This window comes from Trachypithecus francoisi, unplaced genomic scaffold, assembly GCF_009764315.1.
Source record: "Trachypithecus francoisi isolate TF-2019V2 unplaced genomic scaffold, Tfra_2.0 Lachesis_group5, whole genome shotgun sequence".
In the NCBI taxonomy this organism is placed as follows: domain Eukaryota; kingdom Metazoa; phylum Chordata; class Mammalia; order Primates; family Cercopithecidae; genus Trachypithecus; species Trachypithecus francoisi.
In genome coordinates, this window is record NW_022681470.1 from 35,435,502 (window position 1) to 35,443,146 (window position 7,645).

General features: G+C 40.5%; 1 long non-coding RNA gene across 1 annotated transcript; it reads left to right on the top strand.

Annotated features, from left to right (window-relative positions):
• The first annotated feature begins 3,141 nt into the window (after positions 1-3,141).
• LOC117074635 lies at positions 3,142-5,718 on the top strand. Its single transcript, XR_004433648.1, has 3 exons — positions 3,142-3,819; positions 4,623-4,718; positions 5,148-5,718. It is a non-coding gene; the product is annotated as an uncharacterized LOC117074635 (long non-coding RNA).
• The last annotated feature ends 1,927 nt before the right edge of the window (positions 5,719-7,645 follow it).

Below are 7,645 nucleotides of genomic sequence, written 5' to 3' on the forward strand. Positions count from 1 at the left end.
AGAGTTTTTTTTCCACAGGCACATGTAAGCATTCCATATTGTATTGTTGCAATATTGTGAAATTCGTCTTTTTGAGAAAAGTACACACAGATCTTGGCATATTTTACTTGAAAACAATAATTGTTACTATTAGTTATTTCCACTTTTTTTCCCCAAAAATAGAATATGGGAAGAGTGGTGCTGTGGTAACTACATATCTATAGAGAAGAATTTGACCAAGGGTATCCCAAAACAAGGTTTAACACATGTTTTATGGTTAAGCATTAACTACCAACAGTTATAGGTTGTATATTTGATATTATATATACTAACTATTAAGCAAGTGGAAGAGGTAAAACAATAGTGATTAAGAGTGTAAGCACAAAATCAGAGCTAGTAAGGGATAAAACTGAGATTTTTATTTTTATTATTTTATTTTATTTTTCTGAGGCAGAGTCTCACTGTGTTGCCCAGGCTGGAGTGCAATGGCACAATCTTAGCTCACTGCAACCTCTGCCTCCTGGATTCAAGTGATTCTCCTGCCTCAGCCTCTCAAGTAGCTGGGATTTCAGGAGTGCACCACCACGCCAAGCTAATTTTTGTATTGTTAGTAGAGATGGGGTTTCACCATGCTGGCCAGGCTGGTCTCAGATTCCTGACCTCAAGTGATCCACCCACCTCGGCCTCCCAAAGTGCTGGGGTTACAGGCGTGAGCCACCATGCCCGGCCAAAACTGAAATTTGAATCCAGACTACCTGGGTTCAAATCTCAGTTTTATCCCTTATTAGCTCTGTGAACTTGGGTAATTTTCATAACCACTCTGAGCCTTAGTTTTCTCATCAGTGTAGAGGACTAAAATGTTATCTACCCCACATGACTGTTTTAAGGATTACAGCAATGCCTGTTTCTTCACCTGTAAAATGGTTTCTTTCTCTTAAGATTGTGGTGAGGATTAAAAGAGTTATATGTGTACAATGCTTAGCATGAAGGCCTGGCTCATGGTATAACTTCAATAAGTTTATTTTGTTAACAAGTAGGGAAATAAATCTGACTTAAGAATATAAAATTAAATGTTTATTTTACTTTTGCATAGCATATTACAACCAAGAATTTGGAGATTTAGCACACTCTATTGATAGTGAATATGCTGAAAGAGAAACAGACAAAGCATTAACTTTGAAGAGAAAATTCCCTTGACATTTTTGTATTTCATTGCACAAAATACCAATTAAACGTGGTGGGAAATTATAGCAAAGACTTACAAAGACTTCAGTGATTTTCAAATTTTTAAATAAAGCATATCTTGATTTTAGTTCTTTGTTCAACTCTATTATGGAAATGTAATGGCAATGCAGTTTCTCCCTTCTATCTTATATTAGTTCTCTGGTTTAGCTCTAGCTTGTCGAGTGGAAACATGATATGGCAAGACCATAAATTACCTATTAAAATCCAATTTTTAAAAATCATGTAATTATGATTCAGGGTTACTTGTTCTAGATTCTAAACGGCATTAAATTGGGTTTATATAGTATTAAAACATCCAGATTTTTAAAAAAGTCAGTCGACTAATTACCTATATTTTTGTAAGACGCCAAAAGAAATATTTTGAAACTTCTTTATGATTGAATGAATTTTTCACTTTTTATTTAGACATTTGTCATAGCCAATAAGGCATACACTAAGTACACAAAGTGTTTATCCTAAAGCTGGTTCTGGCTTTTTGAGTTATCCAATGTAAGCTATTATTTGTCTCTTTAATTTCCCTAATTTTCAAGCTAGAGATAACATTGAACATTATAGTAGACAGCTGTAGTTTTGATTGCCCAAAGCCATCTAACTTTATTAGAGCATGGCGGGGTTATCAGTCACAGTACTCTGCCACCTACTCCCCACATCACGGTGACAAGTAAATAAACTAGACCTGGCTAATCAAAGAAATCCAGCTCCTCAGGTCAAGTGATTGGCTCAGGGGTGGACACACAACCCCAAATGAGCCAATCAAAGTCCTCCACTGGTACTTTTCAACTGGAGTTGGGGTGGAAGCCTGTCCTCATTTTGAGATTTATGAGCTGGAAGGATGTGTTTCTGGGGTGCTATCTTCTCATCTGTAGAAATAGATGAGATCTACACACCAACAGAAGATCTGAAAGATGGAAAGAGGGGGCTTAATTATATTGCTTGGGTCCCTAGATTTAGTTCATGTCTGACATTGTGTCCTTACATCCCAATACACATGTGTGTTTTACAGATAATTTGAATTGGTTCATGGCACTTGCAACTGAAGGAGTTCTGATAAGTATAGACATCGTTCTAATTTGTTCACAGATGTAACCATTAACTGTGAAAGTCAATACATTTACAATGAAGTATGTTAAAAACATTGTCCAAGTGTGACTTGAACCCAGGCAGGATAACACAGCAGTTAAGAGTCCAGGCTCTGGAGTGAAATTGTCTGCTTGGCTGCCTATCAAAAAACACCTGGGTCTGAAAAGCTGTTGTCTCTCTAGAGAGGATACATGCTCTCTGGTTGCCACAGAGAGAGCCTCAGCACACCAAGGCACCCGGTCTGATTTCCATTTACTATCGGCACTGACACTGCTGCCTGTATTATAGGTCTCATGAGAAATGTCAACCTTTTCTTGTAAGTATTTCAAAACTGGGAAGAGAAAGGTAGAATGGAGAATCAAGAAACATAGGAGATAACTTTTTTTCTGTGAATGGGAAGAACATTCCTATAGGTTGTGCCTGTGAGGAAAGAATCCAATCTAAACCACCAATGATAAAGCCACCATTTATTTGTTTTCATCACCTAATTAAGCACTGCAAAGCATTCTCTTTTTTTTCTTTTTCCTTTTTTTTTTTTTTTTTTCTGAGATGGAGTCTCGCTCTTGTTGCCCAGGCTGGAGTGCAGTGGTACCATCTCAGCTCATTGCAACCTCCGCCTTCCCAGGTTCAAGCGATTCTCCTGCCTCAGCCTCCTTGGTAGCTGGTATTACAGGCATGTGCCACCACGACCCGGCTAATTTTTGTATTTTTAGTAGAGATGGGGTTTCACCATGTTGTCCAGGCTGGTCTCAAACTCCTGACCTCGTGATCCACCCACCTCGGCCTCCCAAAGTGCTAGGATTACAGACGTGAGCCACCGCGCCTGGCCGCATTCTCATTTTTCACTCTGGCCTTGTGCCTGCCTGTCCCAGAATATCTTCTCTGACACTACTTAAATGTTTTTCACTTCTCTGTTATGCTGCTTAAGATGTGGAGACTCAGTTAGGTTAAGCATTTCATTTTAAAGAAGAAAATAGGCTTCTTTGAAATGAGCATCAGATCACAGCCTCCAGTATCAGACTGCATGGATTCAAATACCTCTACCTGACTATAGCGTTATGACCTTGGGCAAGTCACTTAACCTCTCTGTGCCTCAGTTTCCTCATTTGTGGTATGCAGATAATAGCACTTTTCTCACAGGGTTGTTGAGAATCTAGAGAGTTGATACATGCTTAAAATAGTGCCAGGCACACAGGAAGTACTATGTAAATGTCAGCTCTTATTAAGCTTAGGTATTTACAGATCATTTAAATCAGATTTCCTTCTCCCTAATCTAGCTGAGGACAGCTTCACTGAAGGAGTGGAAGTTTGATGGGAGGATAAGGTGGGGGTAGGGTGAAGACCAGCGGGGTTATAGATGGAAGATGGGGGTGGAGGAGCAGTAGAATGGTGGGGTGGAAATGGAGAGGAGAGAGCAAGTTAATAACTTTGTAGAGTGAAACAGGTGTGGGTTGGAGCCTTTGGGTCCCTAAAGGACATTAAGAGGAAAAGGAATGGAAGAGGGAAGGTGCCCAGGTAAACAGCACATATTTCAAAGTTTTGTCTAGTGTTGACTTGCATCCAGAAAAGGAAAAAGAAATTCTTTTTCATCCCTCTTACCCTTGGAATGATATCATAATTTAACTACCTTTATGAGTGAAGTAGATTGCTGTGGACAATACTGAGATCACAGCCGTCATTTATGATGTTGTTCCAACAGGAAAATAGTTTCTGAGTTCCCAACAACAAGCTTCTATGGTCTTTTGGAACAAGATCCATTTGTAAGTTGGGGCCTGCCTGTCTGCTGAGCGGGGAGGTTGCAGCTGGGCAGGTCACACGGAGAGCCAGCATTTCACAATTGAATAAACTGGAGCTTGCTGTGGTTGACTTGTCTGTACTAGTGACACAGCTCCAGCTACAGCCCAGGTCCCCAGGTCTCTACAATTCTAATTTACTAGCTTTACCTTCATAACTAATGATGTTCAATGAAATAAGAATAGTGATGTGCATTTAATGGGCTGAAGAGCACAATATGCCACTGAAATGCTTACTTTTAAAAAGATAACAAACTGAATTTATGAACAGCATTGGCCAACTAGAGATTGGTAATTGCAAGCTGTCTTGTCTTCATGAGCTGCATGGTGGGGGTGAAGCAGAGGCTGAGTGACATTTTGTCATTCTTTATAAAGGAATCCAAATATCAAGTAGGAGGAGGTGGAAGAAGGGAGGAAAATGGGGAGATCTTCAAGTCTCCTCCAAATGCAAGATTATTTTGTTTGACACTGCTTAATCTTAAAATCGATCATACTGTCAATAACTTGTTGTCTTTTTCCTTTTAGGTATTGCAACAACCCAAATCATAATAATTCCTCATTGACAGAGATGGATTTGTACAATCTGCCTTGAATTGTTCAGAGTATTAAGGACCTGGCCAGGTGCGGTGGCTCATGCCTGTAATCCCAATACTTTGGGAGGCAGAGGCAGGTGGATCACCTGAGGTCAGGAGTTTGAGACCAGCCTGAGCAACATGGTGAAACCCCATCTCTACTAAAAATACAAAAATTAGCCGGGTCGTGGTGGCACATGCCTGTAATACCAGCTACCAAGGAGGCTGAGGCAGGAGAATCGCTTGAACCCGGGAGGCGGAGGTTGCAGTGAGCCCAGATCACACCACTGCACTCCAGCCTGGGTGACAGAGTGAGACTCTGTCTCAAAAAAAAAAAAAAAAAAAGTATTAAGGACCTATGAGACACAGTTATAGACAACTTTACATTAGGAGAGTGATAGGAAAATTTTAATTTATTATTTTTTACTTGCAAGAAACATCCCAAATCAATGATGTCATTGTTCTCTCTATTTGACAGCTGTGGGGCTAACCAAGGAAGGTGAAATGACCAGCTGCCTCGCAGCGAATTCTCTGGAGTGACTAGGACCTAAAGCAATAATATGCAAATCCATAAAGACACTATGTCCTTTCACTGATTAATGGGGTACAAGAATCTGTGAGATTTATAATCCAAGCAGTTTTAACAACAGCACAACAAAAAAGCTACAGTACCAGGAGGCTCAGTGAGTGGGCACATCTTTAAGAACAGCTCTATGGTGATCATTCTTGTGCCGCAATACTTGTATGAATTGCTAAGAGAATAATAACAACTACTATTAATTCAGCACCTACTGTATGCCAGAGGCTGTGCTAGTTACTTTCCCTACATCATCTCTGAACCTCATAGTAACACTCTCATGAAGATTTTATTGTCCTTGTTTGTCTGATGAAGAACTGAGGTGAAGACAATTTCAACGATTTGCCCAAGTCTCCACAGCTGGGGCTGGGCGCGGTGGCTCACGCCTGTAATCCCAGCAATTTGGGAGGCCAAGGTGGGCAGATCACATGAGGTCAGGAGTTCGAGACCAGCCTGGTCAACATGGTGAAACTCCATCTCTACTAAAAATACAAAAATCAGCCAGCTGTGGTGGTGCATGCCTATAATCCCAGCTACTTGGGAGGCTGAGGTAGGATCATCGCTTGAACCCAGGAGGCAGAGATTGCAGTGAGCCGAGATCGTACCACTGCACTTCAGTCTGGGAAACAGAGCAGATTCCAACTAAAAAAAGAAAAAAGAAAAAAGGTTCCATAGCTGGTAAGTAGCAGAGCTGAGACCCACCCTCAGGTAAATCTGTTGTTGCTGTTGTATGTGAGGCAGGAGCAGCAAGGGGCCTTGGGACTGACATTCTGAGACGTACATAAGTGTCAGAAATGACCAACCTGTCAAGAAGTTGTGGTGTTATGGATAACTTGGTGGTAGTGCAAACTTTTCCATGAAAAACAGAATCACATTATGGTAGTAAGGCAGCTATTTTAGCAGTATAAATAATAAAAGGAGCAAAGAGAGAAACAAAAGGAGCAGAAAAATCTCTTCTGTCTGACTACAGCACAAACCACCATTTACCAAAAAGCATGGCTTTAATAAACTTTTTAGATTAAACCAATTGTTCTTGAAGCTACTGTAATGTTTTCTGTCTACATGGCAATAAAGCAGATTTATATTAATGTTTTTTGTTTAGGAGGCTGTAAGGTAGAGTGGTTAAGACAAGGGGCCCTAGAGCAAGACTGCCTGAGATCAAATCCTGGTGCTGCCACTTTCTGTTGGTGTGACCTTGAGTTAGTTACTTATGTCTAGTACTGTAGTGTTGCCATGAGGGTTGATCAAATCCATATGAAGTGTTTAAAAACCACCTGGCACCTGGAAAGCACTGGATAAATATTAGTTAAAACTGTATGCAGAATCGTGTATGAATGGTGTGAGGAAATTGAAGATATGGTTCCTTACTTTCAAAAATACTTAGAAACTAGCTGGGAAGAGAAAGCATCTGCTTATAATATGTCTTTAAAACAGGTACAGCAGGCCAGGCACGGTGGCTCATGCCTGTAATCCCAGCACTTTGGGAAGATGAGGCGGGTGGATCACTGAGGTCAGGAGTTCAAGACCAGCATGGCCAATATGGCAAAACATTGACTCTACTAAAAATACAAAATTAGCCAGGAGGGGTGGTGTGCACCTGTAATTCCAGCTACTCAGGAGGCTGAGGCAGGAAAATAGCTTGCACCTGGGAGGTAGAGGTTGCAGTGAGCCGAGATCACATCACTGCACTCCAGCCTGGGTGACAGAGTGAGACTCTGTCAAAAAAAAAAGAAAGAAAGAGAAAAAAAGAAACATGTATAACATTAAAAACAGCTTCTTTAGTCAACGTATACACTGTCATATCCCTAATAAAAATCAAGAAATAAGAATTAAGGAAACAAGGGATAAAAGAGAATGCTTTCTGGAGAAAGTGAGCCATGACCTGGATTTTGAAGGAATCGTGGTTTATGATTGTGGAAATTTTAATTTGAGGACTTTGGTAAAGTGACTTGTGCATTATCAGTATTGTTCACCTTCATTTGTTATGTATGAAAACCTTTTAGTGAAAATTTTCTCTGTGCAAGACATTGGGATGGTGGTAATAAAGGACTACAAATTCGAAGGCACCTTTATCCTCAAGGAACTTACAGTCTATTATAAGAAGTTATACATTAATGAAATACAAGACAGAGATTGCCCTGGAAGGGCAGTGCCAACTGGCAACACAATGATAAGCACACTTAAAAAATAGGCTAGTCTTTGGTGCACAAAGGAGCCCAGATGCCAAATGTAACAATGAACATGACGAACATGAGGGGAATCTAGTCCTTTAGGAGGGGCCTCATGGGGTACTATTGGGACTAGTTCTACCTTGGCTTTGCAGGATGAGAAATTTAATCAGGCTGCTCAGAGGCTGATGAGACTCCCATTAAATGAGCAAGAAATGAATCAGATAAGAA